This window comes from Manis javanica, chromosome 1 (assembly GCF_040802235.1).
Source record: "Manis javanica isolate MJ-LG chromosome 1, MJ_LKY, whole genome shotgun sequence".
NCBI classification, from domain to species: Eukaryota; Metazoa; Chordata; class Mammalia; order Pholidota; family Manidae; genus Manis; species Manis javanica.
Window position 1 is genome coordinate 222974491 of NC_133156.1, and position 22749 is coordinate 222997239.

General features: G+C 74.3%; 15 non-coding genes across 15 annotated transcripts; all 15 read right to left on the bottom strand.

Annotated features, from left to right (window-relative positions):
• Window positions 1–468: 468 nt before the first annotated feature.
• On the bottom strand, window positions 469–587 carry LOC140844584 (5S ribosomal RNA). The gene has a single exon (XR_012123127.1). It is a non-coding gene; the product is annotated as a 5S ribosomal RNA (ribosomal RNA).
• Window positions 588–1952: 1365 nt separating this feature from the next.
• Window positions 1953–2071, bottom strand: LOC140844894 (5S ribosomal RNA). The gene has a single exon (XR_012123415.1). It is a non-coding gene; the product is annotated as a 5S ribosomal RNA (ribosomal RNA).
• A 1377-nt stretch (window positions 2072–3448) lies between these two features.
• On the bottom strand, window positions 3449–3567 carry LOC140844714 (5S ribosomal RNA). The gene has a single exon (XR_012123195.1). It is a non-coding gene; the product is annotated as a 5S ribosomal RNA (ribosomal RNA).
• A 1385-nt stretch (window positions 3568–4952) lies between these two features.
• LOC140844867 (5S ribosomal RNA) lies at window positions 4953–5071 on the bottom strand. The gene has a single exon (XR_012123376.1). It is a non-coding gene; the product is annotated as a 5S ribosomal RNA (ribosomal RNA).
• Window positions 5072–6460: 1389 nt separating this feature from the next.
• LOC140844885 (5S ribosomal RNA) lies at window positions 6461–6579 on the bottom strand. Its single transcript, XR_012123406.1, has one exon. It is a non-coding gene; the product is annotated as a 5S ribosomal RNA (ribosomal RNA).
• Window positions 6580–7978: 1399 nt separating this feature from the next.
• Window positions 7979–8097, bottom strand: LOC140844899 (5S ribosomal RNA). The gene has a single exon (XR_012123420.1). It is a non-coding gene; the product is annotated as a 5S ribosomal RNA (ribosomal RNA).
• Window positions 8098–9484: 1387 nt separating this feature from the next.
• On the bottom strand, window positions 9485–9603 carry LOC140844585 (5S ribosomal RNA). Its single transcript, XR_012123131.1, has one exon. It is a non-coding gene; the product is annotated as a 5S ribosomal RNA (ribosomal RNA).
• A 1387-nt stretch (window positions 9604–10990) lies between these two features.
• Window positions 10991–11109, bottom strand: LOC140844594 (5S ribosomal RNA). Its single transcript, XR_012123143.1, has one exon. It is a non-coding gene; the product is annotated as a 5S ribosomal RNA (ribosomal RNA).
• Window positions 11110–12506: 1397 nt separating this feature from the next.
• On the bottom strand, window positions 12507–12625 carry LOC140844601 (5S ribosomal RNA). Its single transcript, XR_012123154.1, has one exon. It is a non-coding gene; the product is annotated as a 5S ribosomal RNA (ribosomal RNA).
• A 1391-nt stretch (window positions 12626–14016) lies between these two features.
• On the bottom strand, window positions 14017–14135 carry LOC140844604 (5S ribosomal RNA). Its single transcript, XR_012123158.1, has one exon. It is a non-coding gene; the product is annotated as a 5S ribosomal RNA (ribosomal RNA).
• A 1384-nt stretch (window positions 14136–15519) lies between these two features.
• On the bottom strand, window positions 15520–15638 carry LOC140844609 (5S ribosomal RNA). The gene has a single exon (XR_012123169.1). It is a non-coding gene; the product is annotated as a 5S ribosomal RNA (ribosomal RNA).
• Window positions 15639–17025: 1387 nt separating this feature from the next.
• LOC140844612 (5S ribosomal RNA) lies at window positions 17026–17144 on the bottom strand. Its single transcript, XR_012123174.1, has one exon. It is a non-coding gene; the product is annotated as a 5S ribosomal RNA (ribosomal RNA).
• Window positions 17145–18540: 1396 nt separating this feature from the next.
• On the bottom strand, window positions 18541–18659 carry LOC140844623 (5S ribosomal RNA). The gene has a single exon (XR_012123187.1). It is a non-coding gene; the product is annotated as a 5S ribosomal RNA (ribosomal RNA).
• Window positions 18660–20055: 1396 nt separating this feature from the next.
• Window positions 20056–20174, bottom strand: LOC140844625 (5S ribosomal RNA). The gene has a single exon (XR_012123190.1). It is a non-coding gene; the product is annotated as a 5S ribosomal RNA (ribosomal RNA).
• A 1393-nt stretch (window positions 20175–21567) lies between these two features.
• Window positions 21568–21686, bottom strand: LOC140844654 (5S ribosomal RNA). Its single transcript, XR_012123191.1, has one exon. It is a non-coding gene; the product is annotated as a 5S ribosomal RNA (ribosomal RNA).
• Window positions 21687–22749: the final 1063 nt, after the last annotated feature.

The window sequence follows — 22749 nt, forward strand, 5'->3', positions numbered from 1 at the left end:
GCCCTGGCATTCACTACCCCACTACCGTGGCAAGGAGGGGAGCGCAGCCCGGAGTCCGGGGACGGGGCGTGCGGAGTGTGTTGGGGGGCGCCCAGGGCCTGCGCTGTCCGGCGGGTGGGCGCGAGTGGAGCGCACGGCTTAGGGGCTCCCAGGCTGCGGAGGGAGCCCAAGGCCTGCCTGCGCGGTGGGGGACACCGCCGGCCCGCACGCAGGTTGGCCCTGCCTCTGGGCGGGGCTGGCCGGCTGAAGGCGGGTGTGCCCACCCCACCCCCACTCGCACCACCAGCCCCAGCCCCAGCCCCAGCCCCCGGAGGCGTGTGGGGGCGGGGGACGAGGCCCGGCAGCAGCAGGTGGCCACGACGGGGCGGGCGGGGAAGTGGCTGGGCGAGGGCAGGCGCCCGCGCTAGAGCGGGCGGGAGGGGCAGGGGGCCAGGGCAGAAAGAAAGCGGGGAGGCAGAGAGGAAAAAGAGCCTACAGCACCCGGTATTCCCAGGCGGTCTCCCATCCAAGTACTAACCAGGCCCGACCCTGCTTAGCTTCCGAGATCAGACGAGATCGGGCGCGTTCAGGGTGGTATGGCCGTAGACGCCAGAGGCCGGCCCTGCGCGCCCCAAGAGCCTGCGCGTCCCCGCCTGCCTCCACGCCCCGAGCCTCTGCCGCTGCCCCCCAACCCCACCGGCCCCGTGCCCAGGCCGCTCTCGCGCCGGCCCGCCCGCGCTGCACCGCTGCCCACCGGGCCCCTACTGGCCCCGGTCCAGCCGGGGTCCCCGGCGCCACCACAGGCCCTCCGCCGCCCTCCTTCCTTCTGCCACCTTCTCCATGACACCCGCAGGGAGCACGAGCGAACCGGAGCGACGGAGAGGAGAGACACACGGACACGAGGATTCAACACACAGGCACACACCTAGGGCGGACACGGGGACGAACAGCCAGGCGGCGCACACGCTGTGAAACTCGCGCGAGCGCACGCCCGCACTGCCTCACACAGGCGCGCGCGCGCAGACACACACACACACACACACACACACACACACACCAACCCGACAGGCGCCGCGACGCTCTCCTGGAGGGGCAGCTTCCACACGAGGCCGTGGTCACGCTCGGGCTGCTCTTGGGCAAGGCGGCCGGGCCCTGGGGCCCGCAGGCACCCGTCCAGCCCCCGAGGACCTGCAGCCACGCTGCGAGGCGCCGCGTTGTGCGGGGACCCCTGCCCGGGGAACCAGCGCCGGGAGATGGGTGTGAGCGCGCGCTGGCGCGTTTCTTCCGGCTGTTCGCTGTGCGTTTGGCACGGGCGCCCCGGCACTCGCTGGAGCGCGCGCGCCCGGCTGTTGCGGGAGAGCGGCGTCGGACGTCTGCCTGGCGCGGTCGATCGGCCCGCTCCCGGTCCCGGGTGGGGGGCGGGGACCGAGGGGCCAGGGCGCGCACACCGAGCGCGGAGCACGGGGCGCGCCCCGGGGCCCGGGGACGGTGGTCCCCTCCTGTCGGCCCGGGCATTCACTACCCCACTACCGTGGCAAGGAGGGGAGCGCAGCCCGGAGTCCGGGGACGGGGCGTGCGGAGTGTGCTGGGGGGCGCCCAGGGCCTGCGCTGTCCGGCGGGTGGGCGCGAGTGGAGCGCACGGCTTAGGGGCTCCCAGGCTGCGGAGGGAGCCCAAGGCCTGCCTGCGCGGTGGGGGACACCGCCGGCCCGCACGCAGGTTGGCCCTGCCTCTGGGCGGGGCTGGCCGGCTGAAGGCGGGTGTGCCCACCCCACCCCCACTCGCACCCCCAGCCCCAGCCCCAGCCCCAGCCCCCGGAGGCGTGTGGGGGCGGGGGACGAGGCCCGGCAGCAGCAGGTGGCCACGACGGGGCGGGCGGGGAAGGGGCTGGGCGAGGGCAGGCGCCCGCGCTAGAGCGGGCGGGAGGGGCAGGGGGCCAGGGCAGAAAGAAAGCGGGGAGGCAGAGAGGAAAAAGAGCCTACAGCACCCGGTATTCCCAAGCGGTCTCCCATCCAAGTACTAACCAGGCCCGACCCTGCTTAGCTTCCGAGATCAGACGAGATCGGGCGCGTTCAGGGTGTTATGGCCGCAGACGCCAGAGGCCGGCCCTGCGCGCCCCAAGAGCCTGCGCGTCCCCGCCTGCCTCCACGCCCCGAGCCTCTGCCGCTGCCCCCCAACCCCACCGGCCCCGTGCCCAGGCCGCTCTCGCGCCGGCCCGCCCGCGCTGCACCGCTGCCCACCGGGCCCCTACTGGCCCCGGTCCAGCCGGGGTCCCCGGCGCCACCACAGGCCCTCCGCCGCCCTCCTTCCTTCTGCCACCTTCTCCATGACACCCGCAGGGAGCACGAGCGAACGGGAGCGACGGAGAGGAGAGACACACGGACACGAGGATTCAACACACAGGAACACACCTAGGGCGGACACGGGGACGAACAGCCAGGCGGCGCACACGCTGTGAAACTCACGCGCGCGCACGCTCGCACTACCTCACACAGGCGCGCGCGCGCAGACACACACACACACACACACACACACACACACACACACACAGACACCAAACCGACAGGCGCCGCGACGCTCTCCTGGAGGGGCAGCTTCCACACGAGGCCGTGGTCACGCTCGGGCTGCTCTTGGGCAAGGCGGCCGGGCCCTGGGGCCCGCAGGCACCCGTCCAGCCCCCGAGGACCTGCAGCCACGCTGCGAGGCGCCGCGTTGTGCGGGGACCCCTGCCCGGGGAACCAGCGCCGGGAGATGGGTGTGAGCGCGCGCTGGCGCGTTTCTTCCGGCTGTTCGCTGTGCGTTTGGCACGGGCGCCCCGGCACTCGCTGGAGCGCGCGCGCCCGGCTGTTGCGGGAGAGCGGCGTCGGACGTCTGCCTGGCGCGGTCGATCGGCCCGCTCCCGGTCCCGGGTGGGGGGCGGGGACCGAGGGGCCAGGGCGCGCACACCGAGCGCGGAGCACGGGGCGCGCCCCGGGGCCCGGGGACGGTGGTCCCCTCCTGTCGGCCCGGGCATTCACTACCCCACTACCGTGGCAAGGAGGGGAGCGCAGCCCGGAGTCCGGGGACGGGGCGTGCGGAGTGTGCTGGGGGGCGCCCAGGGCCTGCGCTGTCCGGCGGGTGGGCGCGAGTGGAGCGCACGGCTTAGGGGCTCCCAGGCTGCGGAGGGAGCCCAAGGCCTGCCTGCGCGGTGGGGGACACCGCCGGCCCGCACGCAGGTTGGCCCTGCCTCTGGGCGGGGCTGGCCGGCTGAAGGCGGGTGTGCCCACCCCACCCCCACTCGCACCCCCAGCCCCAGCCCCAGCCCCAGCCCCCGGAGGCGTGTGGGGGCGGGGGACGAGGCCCGGCAGCAGCAGGTGGCCACGACGGGGCGGGCGGGGAAGGGGCTGGGCGAGGGCAGGCGCCCGCGCTAGAGCGGGCGGGAGGGGCAGGGGGCCAGGGCAGAAAGAAAGCGGGGAGGCAGAGAGGAAAAAGAGCCTACAGCACCCGGTATTCCCAGGCGGTCTCCCATCCAAGTACTAACCAGGCCCGACCCTGCTTAGCTTCCGAGATCAGACGAGATCGGGCGCGTTCAGGGTGGTATGGCCGTAGACGCCAGAGGCCGGCCCTGCGCGCCCCAAGAGCCTGCGCGTCCCCGCCTGCCTCCACGCCCCGAGCCTCTGCCGCTGCCCCCCAACCCCACCGGCCCCGTGCCCAGGCCGCTCTCGCGCCGGCCCGCCCGCGCTGCACCGCTGCCCACCGGGCCCCTACTGGCCCCGGTCCAGCCGGGGTCCCCGGCGCCACCACAGGCCCTCCGCCGCCCTCCTTCCTTCTGCCACCTTCTCCATGACACCCGCAGGGAGCACGAGCGAACCGGAGCGACGGAGAGGAGAGACACACGGACACGAGGATTCAACACACAGGCACACACCTAGGGCGGACACGGGGACGAACAGCCAGGCGGCGCACACGCTGTGAAACTCACGCGCGCGCACGCCCGCACTGCCTCACACAGGCGCGCGCGCGCAGACACACACACACACACACACACACACACACACACACACACACACACACACACACCAACCCGACAGGCGCCGCGACGCTCTCCTGGAGGGGCAGCTTCCACACGAGGCCGTGGTCACGCTCGGGCTGCTCTTGGGCAAGGCGGCCGGGCCCTGGGGCCCGCAGGCACCCGTCCAGCCCCCGAGGACCTGCAGCCACGCTGCGAGGCGCCGCGTTGTGCGGGGACCCCTGCCCGGGGAACCAGCGCCGGGAGATGGGTGTGAGCGCGCGCTGGCGCGTTTCTTCCGGCTGTTCGCTGTGCGTTTGGCACGGGCGCCCCGGCACTCGCTGGAGCGCGCGCGCCCGGCTGTTGCGGGAGAGCGGCGTCGGACGTCTGCCTGGCGCGGTCGATCGGCCCGCTCCCGGTCCCGGGTGGGGGGCGGGGACCGAGGGGCCAGGGCGCGCACACCGAGCGCGGAGCACGGGGCGCGCCCCGGGGCCCGGGGACGGTGGTCCCCTCCTGTCGGCCCGGGCATTCACTACCCCACTACCGTGGCAAGGAGGGGAGCGCAGCCCGGAGTCCGGGGACGGGGCGTGCGGAGTGTGCTGGGGGGCGCCCAGGGCCTGCGCTGTCCGGCGGGTGGGCGCGAGTGGAGCGCACGGCTTAGGGGCTCCCAGGCTGCGGAGGGAGCCCAAGGCCTGCCTGCGCGGTGGGGGACACCGCCGGCCCGCACGCAGGTTGGCCCTGCCTCTGGGCGGGGCTGGCCGGCTGAAGGCGGGTGTGCCCACCCCACCCCCACTCGCACCCCCAGCCCCAGCCCCAGCCCCAGCCCCCGGAGGCGTGTGGGGGCGGGGGACGAGGCCCGGCAGCAGCAGGTGGCCACGACGGGGCGGGCGGGGAAGGGGCTGGGCGAGGGCAGGCGCCCGCGCTAGAGCGGGCGGGAGGGGCAGGGGGCCAGGGCAGAAAGAAAGCGGGGAGGCAGAGAGGAAAAAGAGCCTACAGCACCCGGTATTCCCAGGCGGTCTCCCATCCAAGTACTAACCAGGCCCGACCCTGCTTAGCTTCCGAGATCAGACGAGATCGGGCGCGTTCAGGGTGGTATGGCCGTAGACGCCAGAGGCCGGCCCTGCGCGCCCCAAGAGCCTGCGCGTCCCCGCCTGCCTCCACGCCCCGAGCCTCTGCCGCTGCCCCCCAACCCCACCGGCCCCGTGCCCAGGCCGCTCTCGCGCCGGCCCGCCCGCGCTGCACCGCTGCCCACCGGGCCCCTACTGGCCCCGGTCCAGCCGGGGTCCCCGGCGCCACCACAGGCCCTCCGCCGCCCTCCTTCCTTCTGCCACCTTCTCCATGACACCCGCAGGGAGCACGAGCGAACCGGAGCGACGGAGAGGAGAGACACACGGACACGAGGATTCAACACACAGGCACACACCTAGGGCGGACACGGGGACGAACAGCCAGGCGGCGCACACGCTGTGAAACTCACGCGCGCGCACGCTCGCACTGCCTCACACAGGCGCGCGCGCGCAGACACACACACACACACACACACACACACACACACACACACACACACACACACAGACACCAAACCGACAGGCGCCGCGACGCTCTCCTGGAGGGGCAGCTTCCACACGAGGCCGTGGTCACGCTCGGGCTGCTCTTGGGCAAGGCGGCCGGGCCCTGGGGCCCGCAGGCACCCGTCCAGCCCCCGAGGACCTGCAGCCACGCTGCGAGGCGCCGCGTTGTGCGGGGACCCCTGCCCGGGGAACCAGCGCCGGGAGATGGGTGTGAGCGCGCGCTGGCGCGTTTCTTCCGGCTGTTCGCTGTGCGTTTGGCACGGGCGCCCCGGCACTCGCTGGAGCGCGCGCGCCCGGCTGTTGCGGGAGAGCGGCGTCGGACGTCTGCCTGGCGCGGTCGATCGGCCCGCTCCCGGTCCCGGGTGGGGGGCGGGGACCGAGGGGCCAGGGCGCGCACACCGAGCGCGGAGCACGGGGCGCGCCCCGGGGCCCGGGGACGGTGGTCCCCTCCTGTCGGCCCGGGCATTCACTACCCCACTACCGTGGCAAGGAGGGGAGCGCAGCCCGGAGTCCGGGGACGGGGCGTGCGGAGTGTGCTGGGGGGCGCCCAGGGCCTGCGCTGTCCGGCGGGTGGGCGCGAGTGGAGCGCACGGCTTAGGGGCTCCCAGGCTGCGGAGGGAGCCCAAGGCCTGCCTGCGCGGTGGGGGACACCGCCGGCCCGCACGCAGGTTGGCCCTGCCTCTGGGCGGGGCTGGCCGGCTGAAGGCGGGTGTGCCCACCCCACCCCCACTCGCACCCCCAGCCCCAGCCCCAGCCCCAGCCCCCGGAGGCGTGTGGGGGCGGGGGACGAGGCCCGGCAGCAGCAGGTGGCCACGACGGGGCGGGCGGGGAAGGGGCTGGGCGAGGGCAGGCGCCCGCGCTAGAGCGGGCGGGAGGGGCAGGGGGCCAGGGCAGAAAGAAAGCGGGGAGGCAGAGAGGAAAAAGAGCCTACAGCACCCGGTATTCCCAGGCGGTCTCCCATCCAAGTACTAACCAGGCCCGACCCTGCTTAGCTTCCGAGATCAGACGAGATCGGGCGCGTTCAGGGTGGTATGGCCGTAGACGCCAGAGGCCGGCCCTGCGCGCCCCAAGAGCCTGCGCGTCCCCGCCTGCCTCCACGCCCCGAGCCTCTGCCGCTGCCCCCCAACCCCACCGGCCCCGTGCCCAGGCCGCTCTCGCGCCGGCCCGCCCGCGCTGCACCGCTGCCCACCGGGCCCCTACTGGCCCCGGTCCAGCCGGGGTCCCCGGCGCCACCACAGGCCCTCCGCCGCCCTCCTTCCTTCTGCCACCTTCTCCATGACACCCGCAGGGAGCACGAGCGAACCGGAGCGACGGAGAGGAGAGACACACGGACACGAGGATTCAACACACAGGCACACACCTAGGGCGGACACGGGGACGAACAGCCAGGCGGCGCACACGCTGTGAAACTCACGCGCGCGCACGCCCGCACTGCCTCACACAGGCGCGCGCGCGCAGACACACACACACACACACACACACACACACACACACACACACACACACACACACACACACACACACACCAACCCGACAGGCGCCGCGAGGCTCTCCTGGAGGGGCAGCTTCCACACGAGGCCGTGGTCACGCTCGGGCTGCTCTTGGGCAAGGCGGCCGGGCCCTGGGGCCCGCAGGCACCCGTCCAGCCCCCGAGGACCTGCAGCCACGCTGCGAGGCGCCGCGTTGTGCGGGGACCCCTGCCCGGGGAACCAGCGCCGGGAGATGGGTGTGAGCGCGCGCTGGCGCGTTTCTTCCGGCTGTTCGCTGTGCGTTTGGCACGGGCGCCCCGGCACTCGCTGGAGCGCGCGCGCCCGGCTGTTGCGGGAGAGCGGCGTCGGACGTCTGCCTGGCGCGGTCGATCGGCCCGCTCCCGGTCCCGGGTGGGGGGCGGGGACCGAGGGGCCAGGGCGCGCACACCGAGCGCGGAGCACGGGGCGCGCCCCGGGGCCCGGGGACGGTGGTCCCCTCCTGTCGGCCCGGGCATTCACTACCCCACTACCGTGGCAAGGAGGGGAGCGCAGCCCGGAGTCCGGGGACGGGGCGTGCGGAGTGTGCTGGGGGGCGCCCAGGGCCTGCGCTGTCCGGCGGGTGGGCGCGAGTGGAGCGCACGGCTTAGGGGCTCCCAGGCTGCGGAGGGAGCCCAAGGCCTGCCTGCGCGGTGGGGGACACCGCCGGCCCGCACGCAGGTTGGCCCTGCCTCTGGGCGGGGCTGGCCGGCTGAAGGCGGGTGTGCCCACCCCACCCCCACTCGCACCCCCAGCCCCAGCCCCAGCCCCAGCCCCCGGAGGCGTGTGGGGGCGGGGGACGAGGCCCGGCAGCAGCAGGTGGCCACGACGGGGCGGGCGGGGAAGGGGCTGGGCGAGGGCAGGCGCCCGCGCTAGAGCGGGCGGGAGGGGCAGGGGGCCAGGGCAGAAAGAAAGCGGGGAGGCAGAGAGGAAAAAGAGCCTACAGCACCCGGTATTCCCAGGCGGTCTCCCATCCAAGTACTAACCAGGCCCGACCCTGCTTAGCTTCCGAGATCAGACGAGATCGGGCGCGTTCAGGGTGGTATGGCCGTAGACGCCAGAGGCCGGCCCTGCGCGCCCCAAGAGCCTGCGCGTCCCCGCCTGCCTCCACGCCCCGAGCCTCTGCCGCTGCCCCCCAACCCCACCGGCCCCGTGCCCAGGCCGCTCTCGCGCCGGCCCGCCCGTGCTGCACCGCTGCCCACCGGGCCCCTACTGGCCCCGGTCCAGCCGGGGTCCCCGGCGCCACCACAGGCCCTCCGCCGCCCTCCTTCCTTCTGCCACCTTCTCCATGACACCCGCAGGGAGCACGAGCGAACCGGAGCGACGGAGAGGAGAGACACACGGACACGAGGATTCAACACACAGGCACACACCTAGGGCGGACACGGGGACGAACAGCCAGGCGGCGCACACGCTGTGAAACTCACGCGCGCGCACGCCCGCACTGCCTCACACAGGCGCGCGCGCGCAGACACACACACACACACACACACACACACACACACACACACACACACACACACCAACCCGACAGGCGCCGCGAGGCTCTCCTGGAGGGGCAGCTTCCACACGAGGCCGTGGTCACGCTCGGGCTGCTCTTGGGCAAGGCGGCCGGGCCCTGGGGCCCGCAGGCACCCGTCCAGCCCCCGAGGACCTGCAGCCACGCTGCGAGGCGCCGCGTTGTGCGGGGACCCCTGCCCGGGGAACCAGGCGCCCGGGAGATGGGTGTGTGAGCGCGCGCTGGCGCGTTTCTTCCGGCTGTTCGCTGTGCGTTTGGCACGGGCGCCCCGGCACTCGCTGGAGCGCGCGCGCCCGGCTGTTGCGGGAGAGCGGCGTCGGACGTCCGCCTGGCGCGGTCGATCGGCCCGCTCCCGGTCCCGGGTGGGGGGCGGGGACCGAGGGGCCAGGGCGCGCACACCGAGCGCGGAGCACGGGGCGCGCCCCGGGGCCCGGGGACGGTGGTCCCCTCCTGTCGGCCCGGGCATTCACTACCCCACTACCGTGGCAAGGAGGGGAGCGCAGCCCGGAGTCCGGGGACGGGGCGTGCGGAGTGTGCTGGGGGGCGCCCAGGGCCTGCGCTGTCCGGCGGGTGGGCGCGAGTGGAGCGCACGGCTTAGGGGCTCCCAGGCTGCGGAGGGAGCCCAAGGCCTGCCTGCGCGGTGGGGGACACCGCCGGCCCGCACGCAGGTTGGCCCTGCCTCTGGGCGGGGCTGGCCGGCTGAAGGCGGGTGTGCCCACCCCACCCCCACTCGCACCCCCAGCCCCAGCCCCAGCCCCAGCCCCCGGAGGCGTGTGGGGGCGGGGGACGAGGCCCGGCAGCAGCAGGTGGCCACGACGGGGCGGGCGGGGAAGGGGCTGGGCGAGGGCAGGCGCCCGCGCTAGAGCGGGCGGGAGGGGCAGGGGGCCAGGGCAGAAAGAAAGCGGGGAGGCAGAGAGGAAAAAGAGCCTACAGCACCCGGTATTCCCAGGCGGTCTCCCATCCAAGTACTAACCAGGCCCGACCCTGCTTAGCTTCCGAGATCAGACGAGATCGGGCGCGTTCAGGGTGGTATGGCCGTAGACGCCAGAGGCCGGCCCTGCGCGCCCCAAGAGCCTGCGCGTCCCCGCCTGCCTCCACGCCCCGAGCCTCTGCCGCTGCCCCCCAACCCCACCGGCCCCGTGCCCAGGCCGCTCTCGCGCCGGCCCGCCCGTGCTGCACCGCTGCCCACCGGGCCCCTACTGGCCCCGGTCCAGCCGGGGTCCCCGGCGCCACCACAGGCCCTCCGCCGCCCTCCTTCCTTCTGCCACCTTCTCCATGACACCCGCAGGGAGCACGAGCGAACCGGAGCGACGGAGAGGAGAGACACACGGACACGAGGATTCAACACACAGGCACACACCTAGGGCGGACACGGGGACGAACAGCCAGGCGGCGCACACGCTGTGAAACTCACGCGCGCGCACGCCCGCACTGCCTCACACAGGCGCGCGCGCGCAGACACACACACACACACACACACACACACACACACACACACACACACACACACACACCAACCCGACAGGCGCCGCGACGCTCTCCTGGAGGGGCAGCTTCCACACGAGGCCGTGGTCACGCTCGGGCTGCTCTTGGGCAAGGCGGCCGGGCCCTGGGGCCCGCAGGCACCCGTCCAGCCCCCGAGGACCTGCAGCCACGCTGCGAGGCGCCGCGTTGTGCGGGGACCCCTGCCCGGGGAACCAGCGCCGGGAGATGGGTGTGAGCGCGCGCTGGCGCGTTTCTTCCGGCTGTTCGCTGTGCGTTTGGCACGGGCGCCCCGGCACTCGCTGGAGCGCGCGCGCCCGGCTGTTGCGGGAGAGCGGCGTCGGACGTCTGCCTGGCGCGGTCGATCGGCCCGCTCCCGGTCCCGGGTGGGGGGCGGGGACCGAGGGGCCAGGGCGCGCACACCGAGCGCGGAGCACGGGGCGCGCCCCGGGGCCCGGGGACGGTGGTCCCCTCCTGTCGGCCCGGGCATTCACTACCCCACTACCGTGGCAAGGAGGGGAGCGCAGCCCGGAGTCCGGGGACGGGGCGTGCGGAGTGTGCTGGGGGGCGCCCAGGGCCTGCGCTGTCCGGCGGGTGGGCGCGAGTGGAGCGCACGGCTTAGGGGCTCCCAGGCTGCGGAGGGAGCCCAAGGCCTGCCTGCGCGGTGGGGGACACCGCCGGCCCGCACGCAGGTTGGCCCTGCCTCTGGGCGGGGCTGGCCGGCTGAAGGCGGGTGTGCCCACCCCACCCCCACTCGCACCCCCAGCCCCAGCCCCAGCCCCAGCCCCCGGAGGCGTGTGGGGGCGGGGGACGAGGCCCGGCAGCAGCAGGTGGCCACGACGGGGCGGGCGGGGAAGGGGCTGGGCGAGGGCAGGCGCCCGCGCTAGAGCGGGCGGGAGGGGCAGGGGGCCAGGGCAGAAAGAAAGCGGGGAGGCAGAGAGGAAAAAGAGCCTACAGCACCCGGTATTCCCAGGCGGTCTCCCATCCAAGTACTAACCAGGCCCGACCCTGCTTAGCTTCCGAGATCAGACGAGATCGGGCGCGTTCAGGGTGGTATGGCCGTAGACGCCAGAGGCCGGCCCTGCGCGCCCCAAGAGCCTGCGCGTCCCCGCCTGCCTCCACGCCCCGAGCCTCTGCCGCTGCCCCCCAACCCCACCGGCCCCGTGCCCAGGCCGCTCTCGCGCCGGCCCGCCCGCGCTGCACCGCTGCCCACCGGGCCCCTACTGGCCCCGGTCCAGCCGGGGTCCCCGGCGCCACCACAGGCCCTCCGCCGCCCTCCTTCCTTCTGCCACCTTCTCCATGACACCCGCAGGGAGCACGAGCGAACCGGAGCGACGGAGAGGAGAGACACACGGACACGAGGATTCAACACACAGGCACACACCTAGGGCGGACACGGGGACGAACAGCCAGGCGGCGCACACGCTGTGAAACTCACGCGCGCGCACGCTCGCACTGCCTCACACAGGCGCGCGCGCGCAGACACACACACACACACACACACACACACACACACACACACACACACACACACACACACACACACACCAACCCGACAGGCGCCGCGACGCTCTCCTGGAGGGGCAGCTTCCACACGAGGCCGTGGTCACGCTCGGGCTGCTCTTGGGCAAGGCGGCCGGGCCCTGGGGCCCGCAGGCACCCGTCCAGCCCCCGAGGACCTGCAGCCACGCTGCGAGGCGCCGCGTTGTGCGGGGACCCCTGCCCGGGGAACCAGCGCCGGGAGATGGGTGTGAGCGCGCGCTGGCGCGTTTCTTCCGGCTGTTCGCTGTGCGTTTGGCACGGGCGCCCCGGCACTCGCTGGAGCGCGCGCGCCCGGCTGTTGCGGGAGAGCGGCGTCGGACGTCTGCCTGGCGCGGTCGATCGGCCCGCTCCCGGTCCCGGGTGGGGGGCGGGGACCGAGGGGCCAGGGCGCGCACACCGAGCGCGGAGCACGGGGCGCGCCCCGGGGCCCGGGGACGGTGGTCCCCTCCTGTCGGCCCGGGCATTCACTACCCCACTACCGTGGCAAGGAGGGGAGCGCAGCCCGGAGTCCGGGGACGGGGCGTGCGGAGTGTGCTGGGGGGCGCCCAGGGCCTGCGCTGTCCGGCGGGTGGGCGCGAGTGGAGCGCACGGCTTAGGGGCTCCCAGGCTGCGGAGGGAGCCCAAGGCCTGCCTGCGCGGTGGGGGACACCGCCGGCCCGCACGCAGGTTGGCCCTGCCTCTGGGCGGGGCTGGCCGGCTGAAGGCGGGTGTGCCCACCCCACCCCCACTCGCACCCCCAGCCCCAGCCCCAGCCCCAGCCCCCGGAGGCGTGTGGGGGCGGGGGACGAGGCCCGGCAGCAGCAGGTGGCCACGACGGGGCGGGCGGGGAAGGGGCTGGGCGAGGGCAGGCGCCCGCGCTAGAGCGGGCGGGAGGGGCAGGGGGCCAGGGCAGAAAGAAAGCGGGGAGGCAGAGAGGAAAAAGAGCCTACAGCACCCGGTATTCCCAGGCGGTCTCCCATCCAAGTACTAACCAGGCCCGACCCTGCTTAGCTTCCGAGATCAGACGAGATCGGGCGCGTTCAGGGTGGTATGGCCGTAGACGCCAGAGGCCGGCCCTGCGCGCCCCAAGAGCCTGCGCGTCCCCGCCTGCCTCCACGCCCCGAGCCTCTGCCGCTGCCCCCCAACCCCACCGGCCCCGTGCCCAGGCCGCTCTCGCGCCGGCCCGCCCGCGCTGCACCGCTGCCCACCGGGCCCCTACTGGCCCCGGTCCAGCCGGGGTCCCCGGCGCCACCACAGGCCCTCCGCCGCCCTCCTTCCTTCTGCCACCTTCTCCATGACACCCGCAGGGAGCACGAGCGAACCGGAGCGACGGAGAGGAGAGACACACGGACACGAGGATTCAACACACAGGCACACACCTAGGGCGGACACGGGGACGAACAGCCAGGCGGCGCACACGCTGTGAAACTCACGCGCGCGCACGCCCGCACTGCCTCACACAGGCGCGCGCGCGCAGACACACACACACACACACACACACACACACACACACACACACACACACACACACACACACCAACCCGACAGGCGCCGCGAGGCTCTCCTGGAGGGGCAGCTTCCACACGAGGCCGTGGTCACGCTCGGGCTGCTCTTGGGCAAGGCGGCCGGGCCCTGGGGCCCGCAGGCACCCGTCCAGCCCCCGAGGACCTGCAGCCACGCTGCGAGGCGCCGCGTTGTGCGGGGACCCCTGCCCGGGGAACCAGCGCCGGGAGATGGGTGTGAGCGCGCGCTGGCGCGTTTCTTCCGGCTGTTCGCTGTGCGTTTGGCACGGGCGCCCCGGCACTCGCTGGAGCGCGCGCGCCCGGCTGTTGCGGGAGAGCGGCGTCGGACGTCTGCCTGGCGCGGTCGATCGGCCCGCTCCCGGTCCCGGGTGGGGGGCGGGGACCGAGGGGCCAGGGCGCGCACACCGAGCGCGGAGCACGGGGCGCGCCCCGGGGCCCGGGGACGGTGGTCCCCTCCTGTCGGCCCGGGCATTCACTACCCCACTACCGTGGCAAGGAGGGGAGCGCAGCCCGGAGTCCGGGGACGGGGCGTGCGGAGTGTGCTGGGGGGCGCCCAGGGCCTGCGCTGTCCGGCGGGTGGGCGCGAGTGGAGCGCACGGCTTAGGGGCTCCCAGGCTGCGGAGGGAGCCCAAGGCCTGCCTGCGCGGTGGGGGACACCGCCGGCCCGCACGCAGGTTGGCCCTGCCTCTGGGCGGGGCTGGCCGGCTGAAGGCGGGTGTGCCCACCCCACCCCCACTCGCACCCCCAGCCCCAGCCCCAGCCCCAGCCCCCGGAGGCGTGTGGGGGCGGGGGACGAGGCCCGGCAGCAGCAGGTGGCCACGACGGGGCGGGCGGGGAAGGGGCTGGGCGAGGGCAGGCGCCCGCGCTAGAGCGGGCGGGAGGGGCAGGGGGCCAGGGCAGAAAGAAAGCGGGGAGGCAGAGAGGAAAAAGAGCCTACAGCACCCGGTATTCCCAGGCGGTCTCCCATCCAAGTACTAACCAGGCCCGACCCTGCTTAGCTTCCGAGATCAGACGAGATCGGGCGCGTTCAGGGTGGTATGGCCGTAGACGCCAGAGGCCGGCCCTGCGCGCCCCAAGAGCCTGCGCGTCCCCGCCTGCCTCCACGCCCCGAGCCTCTGCCGCTGCCCCCCAACCCCACCGGCCCCGTGCCCAGGCCGCTCTCGCGCCGGCCCGCCCGCGCTGCACCGCTGCCCACCGGGCCCCTACTGGCCCCGGTCCAGCCGGGGTCCCCGGCGCCACCACAGGCCCTCCGCCGCCCTCCTTCCTTCTGCCACCTTCTCCATGACACCCGCAGGGAGCACGAGCGAACCGGAGCGACGGAGAGGAGAGACACACGGACACGAGGATTCAACACACAGGCACACACCTAGGGCGGACACGGGGACGAACAGCCAGGCGGCGCACACGCTGTGAAACTCACGCGCGCGCACGCTCGCACTGCCTCACACAGGCGCGCGCGCGCAGACACACACACACACACACACACACACACACACACACACACACACACACACACAACCCGACAGGCGCCGCGACGCTCTCCTGGAGGGGCAGCTTCCACACGAGGCCGTGGTCACGCTCGGGCTGCTCTTGGGCAAGGCGGCCGGGCCCTGGGGCCCGCAGTCACCCGTGCAGCCCCCGAGGACCTGCAGCCACGCTGCGAGGCGCCGCGTTGTGCGGGGACCCCTGCCCGGGGAACCAGGCGCCCGGGAGATGGGTGTGAGCGCGCGCTGGCGCGTTTCTTCCGGCTGCTCGCTGTGCGTTTGGCACGGGCGCCCCGGCACTCGCCGGAGCGCGCGCGCCTGGCTGTTGCGGGAGAGCGGCGTCGGACGTCTGCCTGGCGCGGTCGATCGGCCCGCTCCCGGTCCCGGGTGGGGGGCGGGGACCGAGGGGCGAGGGCGCGCACACCGAGCGCGGACGACGGGGCGCGCCCCGGGGCCCAGGGACGGTGGTCCCCTCCTGCCGGCCCGGGCATTCACTAGCCCCCTACCGTGGCAAGGAGGGGAGCGCAGCCCGGGGTCCGGGGACGGGGCGTGCGGCGGGTGCTGGGGGGCGCCCAGGGCCTGCGCTGTCCGGCGGGTGGGCGCGAGTGGAGCGCACGGCTTAGGGGCTCCCAGGCTGCGGAGGGAGCCCAAGGCCTGCCTGCGCGGTGGGGGACACCGCCGGCCCGCACGCAGGTTGGCCCTGCCTCTGGGCGGGGCTGGCCGGCTGAAGGCGGGTGTGCCCACCCCACCCCCACTCGCACCCCCAGCCCCAGCCCCAGCCCCAGCCCCCGGAGGCGTGTGGGGGCGGGGGACGAGGCCCGGCAGCAGCAGGTGGCCACGACGGGGCGGGCGGGGAAGGGGCTGGGCGAGGGCAGGCGCCCGCGCTAGAGCGGGCGGGAGGGGCAGGGGGCCAGGGCAGAAAGAAAGCGGGGAGGCAGAGAGGAAAAAGAGCCTACAGCACCCGGTATTCCCAGGCGGTCTCCCATCCAAGTACTAACCAGGCCCGACCCTGCTTAGCTTCCGAGATCAGACGAGATCGGGCGCGTTCAGGGTGGTATGGCCGTAGACGCCAGAGGCCGGCCCTGCGCGCCCCAAGAGCCTGCGCGTCCCCGCCTGCCTCCACGCCCCGAGCCTCTGCCGCTGCCCCCCAACCCCACCGGCCCCGTGCCCAGGCCGCTCTCGCGCCGGCCCGCCCGCGCTGCACCGCTGCCCACCGGGCCCCTACTGGCCCCGGTCCAGCCGGGGTCCCCGGCGCCACCACAGGCCCTCCGCCGCCCTCCTTCCTTCTGCCACCTTCTCCATGACACCCGCAGGGAGCACGAGCGAACCGGAGCGACGGAGAGGAGAGACACACGGACACGAGGATTCAACACACAGGCACACACCTAGGGCGGACACGGGGACGAACAGCCAGGCGGCGCACACGCTGTGAAACTCGCGCGAGCGCACGCCCGGACCGCCTCACCCAGGCGCGCGCGCGCAGACACACACACACACACACACACACACACACACACCACACCACACACACACACACCAACCCGACAGGCACCGCGACGCTCTCCTGGAGGGGCAGCTTCCACACGAGGCCGTGGTCACGCTCGGGCTGCTCTTGGGCAAGGCGGCCGGGCCCTGGGGCCCGCAGTCACCCGTGCAGCCCCCGAGGACCTGCAGCCACGCTGCGAGGCGCCGCGTTGTGCGGGGACCCCTGCCCGGGGAACCAGGCGCCCGGGAGATGGGTGTGAGCGCGCGCTGGCGCGTTTCTTCCGGCTGCTCGCTGTGCGTTTGGCACGGGCGCCCCGGCACTCGCCGGAGCGCGCGCGCCTGGCTGTTGCGGGAGAGCGGCGTCGGACGTCTGCCTGGCGCGGTCGATCGGCCCGCTCCCGGTCCCGGGTGGGGGGCGGGGACCGAGGGGCGAGGGCGCGCACACCGAGCGCGGACGACGGGGCGCGCCCCGGGGCCCAGGGACGGTGGTCCCCTCCTGCCGGCCCGGGCATTCACTAGCCCCCTACCGTGGCAAGGAGGGGAGCGCAGCCCGGGGTCCGGGGACGGGGCGTGCGGCGGGTGCTGGGGGGCGCCCAGGGCCTGCGCTGTCCGGCGGGTGGGCGCGAGTGGAGCGCACGGCTTAGGGGCTCCCAGGCTGCGGAGGGAGCCCAAGGCCTGCCTGCGCGGTGGGGGACACCGCCGGCCCGCACGCAGGTTGGCCCTGCCTCTGGGCGGGGCTGGCCGGCTGAAGGCGGGTGTGCCCACCCCACCCCCACTCGCACCCCCAGCCCCAGCCCCAGCCCCAGCCCCCGGAGGCGTGTGGGGGCGGGGGACGAGGCCCGGCAGCAGCAGGTGGCCACGACGGGGCGGGCGGGGAAGGGGCTGGGCGAGGGCAGGCGCCCGCGCTAGAGCGGGCGGGAGGGGCAGGGGGCCAGGGCAGAAAGAAAGCGGGGAGGCAGAGAGGAAAAAGAGCCTACAGCACCCGGTATTCCCAGGCGGTCTCCCATCCAAGTACTAACCAGGCCCGACCCTGCTTAGCTTCCGAGATCAGACGAGATCGGGCGCGTTCAGGGTGGTATGGCCGTAGACGCCAGAGGCCGGCCCTGCGCGCCCCAAGAGCCTGCGCGTCCCCGCCTGCCTCCACGCCCCGAGCCTCTGCCGCTGCCCCCCCAACCCCACCGGCCCCGTGCCCAGGCCGCTCTCGCGCCGGCCCGCCCGCGCTGCACCGCTGCCCACCGGGCCCCTACTGGCCCCGGTCCAGCCGGGGTCCCCGGCGCCACCACAGGCCCTCCGCCGCCCTCCTTCCTTCTGCCACCTTCTCCATGACACCCGCAGGGAGCACGAGCGAACCGGAGCGACGGAGAGGAGAGACACACGGACACGAGGATTCAACACACAGGCACACACCTAGGGCGGACACGGGGACGAACAGCCAGGCGGCGCACACGCTGTGAAACTCACGCGCGCGCACGCTCGCACTGCCTCACACAGGCGCGCGCGCGCAGACACACACACACACACACACACACACACACACACACACACACACACACACACACACACACCAACCCGACAGGCACCGCGACGCTCTCCTGGAGGGGCAGCTTCCACACGAGGCCGTGGTCACGCTCGGGCTGCTCTTGGGCAAGGCGGCCGGGCCCTGGGGCCCGCAGTCACCCGTGCAGCCCCCGAGGACCTGCAGCCACGCTGCGAGGCGCCGCGTTGTGCGGGGGGACCCCTGCCCGGGGAACCAGGCGCCCGGGAGATGGGTGTGAGCGCGCGCTGGCGCGTTTCTTCCGGCTGCTCGCTGTGCGTTTGGCACGGGCGCCCCGGCACTCGCCGGAGCGCGCGCGCCTGGCTGTTGCGGGAGAGCGGCGTCGGACGTCTGCCTGGCGCGGTCGATCGGCCCGCTCCCGGTCCCGGGTGGGGGGCGGGGACCGAGGGGCGAGGGCGCGCACACCGAGCGCGGACGACGGGGCGCGCCCCGGGGCCCAGGGACGGTGGTCCCCTCCTGCCGGCCCGGGCATTCACTAGCCCCCTACCGTGGCAAGGAGGGGAGCGCAGCCCGGGGTCCGGGGACGGGGCGTGCGGCGGGTGCTGGGGGGCGCCCGGGCCCTGCGCTGTCCGGCGGGTGGGCGCGAGTGGAGCGCACGGCTTAGGGGCTCCCAGGCTGCGGAGGGAGCCCAAGGCCTGCCTGCGCGGTGGGGGACACCGCCGGCCCGCACGCAGGTTGGCCCTGCCTCTGGGCGGGGCTGGCCGGCTGAAGGCGGGTGTGCCCACCCCACCCCCACTCGCACCCCCAGCCCCAGCCCCAGCCCCAGCCCCCGGAGGCGTGTGGGGGCGGGGGACGAGGCCCGGCAGCAGCAGGTGGCCACGACGGGGCGGGCGGGGAAGGGGCTGGGCGAGGGCAGGCGCCCGCGCTAGAGCGGGCGGGAGGGGCAGGGGGCCAGGGCAGAAAGAAAGCGGGGAGGCAGAGAGGAAAAAGAGCCTACAGCACCCGGTATTCCCAGGCGGTCTCCCATCCAAGTACTAACCAGGCCCGACCCTGCTTAGCTTCCGAGATCAGACGAGATCGGGCGCGTTCAGGGTGGTATGGCCGTAGACGCCAGAGGCCGGCCCTGCGCGCCCCAAGAGCCTGCGCGTCCCCGCCTGCCTCCACGCCCCGAGCCTCTGCCGCTGCCCCCCCAACCCCACCGGCCCCGTGCCCAGGCCGCTCTCGCGCCGGCCCGCCCGCGCTGCACCGCTGCCCACCGGGCCCCTACTGGCCCCGGTCCAGCCGGGGTCCCCGGCGCCACCACAGGCCCTCCGCCGCCCTCCTTCCTTCTGCCACCTTCTCCATGACACCCGCAGGGAGCACGAGCGAACCGGAGCGACGGAGAGGAGAGACACACGGACACGAGGATTCAACACACAGGCACACACCTAGGGCGGACACGGGGACGAACAGCCAGGCGGCGCACACGCTGTGAAACTCACGCGCGCGCACGCTCGCACTGCCTCACACAGGCGCGCGCGCGCAGACACACACACACACACACACACACACACACACACACACACACACACACACACACACACACACCAACCCGACAGGCACCGCGACGCTCTCCTGGAGGGGCAGCTTCCACACGAGGCCGTGGTCACGCTCGGGCTGCTCTTGGGCAAGGCGGCCGGGCCCTGGGGCCCGCAGTCACCCGTGCAGCCCCCGAGGACCTGCAGCCACGCTGCGAGGCGCCGCGTTGTGCGGGGACCCCTGCCCGGGGAACCAGGCGCCCGGGAGATGGGTGTGAGCGCGCGCTGGCGCGTTTCTTCCGGCTGCTCGCTGTGCGTTTGGCACGGGCGCCCCGGCACTCGCCGGAGCGCGCGCGCCTGGCTGTTGCGGGAGAGCGGCGTCGGACGTCTGCCTGGCGCGGTCGATCGGCCCGCTCCCGGTCCCGGGTGGGGGGCGGGGACCGAGGGGCGAGGGCGCGCACACCGAGCGCGGACGACGGGGCGCGCCCCGGGGCCCAGGGACGGTGGTCCCCTCCTGCCGGCCCGGGCATTCACTAGCCCCCTACCGTGGCAAGGAGGGGAGCGCAGCCCGGGGTCCGGGGACGGGGCGTGCGGCGGGTGCTGGGGGGCGCCCAGGGCCTGCGCTGTCCGGCGGGTGGGCGCGAGTGGAGCGCACGGCTTAGGGGCTCCCAGGCTGCGGAGGGAGCCCAAGGCCTGCCTGCGCGGTGGGGGACACCGCCGGCCCGCACGCAGGTTGGCCCTGCCTCTGGGCGGGGCTGGCCGGCTGAAGGCGGGTGTGCCCACCCCACCCCCACTCGCACCCCCAGCCCCAGCCCCAGCCCCAGCCCCCGGAGGCGTGTGGGGGCGGGGGACGAGGCCCGGCAGCAGCAGGTGGCCACGACGGGGCGGGCGGGGAAGGGGCTGGGCGAGGGCAGGCGCCCGCGCTAGAGCGGGCGGGAGGGGCAGGGGGCCAGGGCAGAAAGAAAGCGGGGAGGCAGAGAGGAAAAAGAGCCTACAGCACCCGGTATTCCCAGGCGGTCTCCCATCCAAGTACTAACCAGGCCCGACCCTGCTTAGCTTCCGAGATCAGACGAGATCGGGCGCGTTCAGGGTGGTATGGCCGTAGACGCCAGAGGCCGGCCCTGCGCGCCCCAAGAGCCTGCGCGTCCCCGCCCGCCTCCACGCCCCGAGCCTCTGCCGCTGCCCCCCAACCCCACCGGCCCCGTGCCCAGGCCGCTCTCGCGCCGGCCCGCCCGCGCTGCACCGCTGCCCACCGGGCCCCTACTGGCCCCGGTCCAGCCGGGGTCCCCGGCGCCACCACAGGCCCTCCGCCGCCCTCCTTCCTTCTGCCACCTTCTCCATGACACCCGCAGGGAGCACGAGCGAACCGGAGCGACGGAGAGGAGAGACACACGGACACGAGGATTCAACACACAGGCACACACCTAGGGCGGACACGGGGACGAACAGCCAGGCGGCGCACACGCTGTGAAACTCACGCGCGCGCACGCTCGCACTGCCTCACACAGGCGCGCGCGCGCAGACACACACACACACACACACACACACACACACACACACACACACACACACACACACACACCAACCCGACAGGCACCGCGACGCTCTCCTGGAGGGGCAGCTTCCACACGAGGCCGTGGTCACGCTCGGGCTGCTCTTGGGCAAGGCGGCCGGGCCCTGGGGCCCGCAGTCACCCGTGCAGCCCCCGAGGACCTGCAGCCACGCTGCGAGGCGCCGCGTTGTGCGGGGACCCCTGCCCGGGGAACCAGGCGCCCGGGAGATGGGTGTGAGCGCGCGCTGGCGCGTTTCTTCCGGCTGCTCGCTGTGCGTTTGGCACGGGCGCCCCGGCACTCGCCGGAGCGCGCGCGCCTGGCTGTTGCGGGAGAGCGGCGTCGGACGTCTGCCTGGCGCGGTCGATCGGCCCGCTCCCGGTCCCGGGTGGGGGGCGGGGACCGAGGGGCGAGGGCGCGCACACCGAGCGCGGACGACGGGGCGCGCCCCGGGGCCCAGGGACGGTGGTCCCCTCCTGCCGGCCCGGGCATTCACTAGCCCACTACCGTGGCAAGGAGGGGAGCGCAGCCCGGGGTCCGGGGACGGGGCGTGCGGCGGGTGCTGGGGGGCGCCCAGGGCCTGCGCTGTCCGGCGGGTGGGCGCGAGTGGAGCGCACGGCTTAGGGGCTCCCAGGCTGCGGAGGGAGCCCAAGGCCTGCCTGCGCGGTGGGGGACACCGCCGGCCCGCACGCAGGTTGGCCCTGCCTCTGGGCGGGGCTGGCCGGCTGAAGGCGGGTGTGCCCACCCCACCCCCACTCGCACCCCCAGCCCCAGCCCCAGCCCCAGCCCCCGGAGGCGTGTGGGGGCGGGGGACGAGGCCCGGCAGCAGCAGGTGGCCACGACGGGGCGGGCGGGGAAGGGGCTGGGCGAGGGCAGGCGCCCGCGCTAGAGCGGGCGGGAGGGGCAGGGGGCCAGGGCAGAAAGAAAGCGGGGAGGCAGAGAGGAAAAAGAGCCTACAGCACCCGGTATTCCCAGGCGGTCTCCCATCCAAGTACTAACCAGGCCCGACCCTGCTTAGCTTCCGAGATCAGACGAGATCGGGCGCGTTCAGGGTGGTATGGCCGTAGACGCCAGAGGCCGGCCCTGCGCGCCCCAAGAGCCTGCGCGTCCCCGCCTGCCTCCACGCCCCGAGCCTCTGCCGCTGCCCCCCCAACCCCACCGGCCCCGTGCCCAGGCCGCTCTCGCGCCGGCCCGCCCGCGCTGCACCGCTGCCCACCGGGCCCCTACTGGCCCCGGTCCAGCCGGGGTCCCCGGCGCCACCACAGGCCCTCCGCCGCCCTCCTTCCTTCTGCCACCTTCTCCATGACACCCGCAGGGAGCACGAGCGAACCGGAGCGACGGAGAGGAGAGACACACGGACACGAGGATTCAACACACAGGCACACACCTAGGGCGGACACGGGGACGAACAGCCAGGCGGCGCACACGCTGTGAAACTCACGCGCGCGCACGCTCGCACTGCCTCACACAGGCGCGCGCGCGCAGACACACACACACACACACACACACACACACACACACACACACACACACACACACACAACCAACCCGACAGGCGCCGCGACGCTCTCCTGGAGGGGCAGCTTCCACACGAGGCCGTGGTCACGCTCGGGCTGCTCTTGGGCAAGGCGGCCGGGCCCTGGGGCCCGCAGGCACCCGTCCAGCCCCCGAGGACCTGCAGCCACGCTGCGAGGCGCCGCGTTGTGCGGGGACCCCTGCCCGGGGAACCAGCGCCGGGAGATGGGTGTGAGCGCGCGCTGGCGCGTTTCTTCCGGCTGTTCGCTGTGCGTTTGGCACGGGCGCCCCGGCACTCGCTGGAGCGCGCGCGCCCGGCTGTTGCGGGAGAGCGGCGTCGGACGTCTGCCTGGCGCGGTCGATCGGCCCGCTCCCGGTCCCGGGTGGGGGGCGGGGACCGAGGGGCCAGGGCGCGCACACCGAGCGCGGAGCACGGGGCGCGCCCCGGGGCCCGGGGACGGTGGTCCCCTCCTGTCGGCCCGGGCATTCACTACCCCACTACCGTGGCAAGGAGGGGAGCGCAGCCCGGAGTCCGGGGACGGGGCGTGCGGAGTGTGCTGGGGGGCGCCCAGGGCCTGCGCTGTCCGGCGGGTGGGCGCGAGTGGAGCGCACGGCTT